Raw genomic sequence first — 1,340 nt, 5'->3', positions numbered from 1 at the left:
AGGCCCTCAAGGTGCCACGTGGCACCTTGAGGGCCTTGTGAGAGAGTGTGGAATGATGTTGCGGCTCAGTAGATGGAGACAAAGATGGCATGTGAGTGTGGCCATACATCCCAAGAAGACAGTCCCATTGGTATTAGGACTGAAATCACTTCTTCATACACTTGGCAAGTATTTATTGACAATATATTAGACCCTCTGTCTGTGGTGATACAGCAGGAAGTGGGGACGTGGGACTGCCCCTGCTGCCTGGCGCTGATTTCCTGGCCCAGTGGGCCTGATGCTTGTGCTTACTCACTGGAAGGGAAGAGCTCATATCACCCTGTGGCGCAGACACAGCTGTGGCCATTACAGAGTCATCCAGGTGTTTACAGGAAGTGGAGGTGGAAGAAGGCAGATGCCTGGTGAGGCAAGAGCAAATCACTTGTTGATGCTGTTTAAGCTCAGTGCTTTCCACTGGACTCAGTTACCTAGGAGCCCCAGGACAGCGAGAGGGACTGTCCTGAATCCCAACCATCCTGTATCTGTAGAGGTTAGGAAGAGCCTGAGTCAGGGACACAGAGCTGTCTGGGCTGCCCTTTGCCCAGCCACCAGGAAATCCTAACCCTTGGTTGAAATAAATCTGCTAAGATTGATCTGTTGTCTAAATAATATCCAGACGAAAGCGTTGTCCTTCAAGAACAAAGAGACAACAACAACAAGCAGACAAAAACCCATCCGTTGCGACTTGGAGATCAGAGTGTGGGAGGTGTTTTCTTTCCCCTTGACACCAGGGTTCTCACTGCCTACTCTTCTTCACCTGTCCCCCTGACTCTTACAGGACATCCAGAGGAAATAACTGGCCGAGGACCAGAGCCAAAAAGAGTGACTCCATTCAGCTCAGCTCATCCACCTGGGCCCCAAAGCCTGGGCCTCAGGTCTGGCTCCTACAGCCTCCCCAGAAATATCCACATCAGCAGAAACCAGAACCTCAGAAAAAGCACCACCCTGACTAACAGCCATAATCCAGGGGGATCCGAGGGACTTGACTCGGGACCTGAGACAGAGCAGGTCAGCCAGAGCCCTGAGCCCAGGCAGACACTGGCCACACCCGCAGACGCTGCCCTTGAGCTGGACGGGGCACTCATCCCCCCACCGGAGGCTTTCCGGGACACTCAGCCCCAGCAGCGTGGGCAAGGCAGCCTGCCCAGAGGACCAGGGCAGCTGAGCCCCAGGCCCCAGGTCCACCCATCACTTAGCTCCCAGAGAAACAGGGAGCCTGCTCCAGAGGCCATGTCCCAAAAAGCCAGTGAGAAAGGTTCAACCGGGGAACCTGCGCCACCTCGGCCTCTTCCCCTGGTGTC

At 54.7% G+C, this 1,340-nt stretch overlaps 1 protein-coding gene across 1 annotated transcript in view; it reads left to right on the top strand.

Moving 5' to 3' along the window:
- The window catches only part of LOC104998881 (chromosome unknown open reading frame, human C1orf116), a 13,156-nt gene that overhangs the window by 9,771 nt on the left and 2,045 nt on the right, over window positions 1-1,340 (top strand). The window lies entirely within an intron of this gene.

Source organism: Bison bison, unplaced genomic scaffold, assembly GCF_000754665.1.
Source record: "Bison bison bison isolate TAMUID 2011002044 unplaced genomic scaffold, Bison_UMD1.0 scf7180017864338, whole genome shotgun sequence".
In the NCBI taxonomy this organism is placed as follows: Eukaryota; Metazoa; Chordata; class Mammalia; order Artiodactyla; family Bovidae; genus Bison; species Bison bison.
Note: the sequence above shows the minus strand (reverse complement) of the source record. Positions and strands in the feature narration are given on the sequence as shown.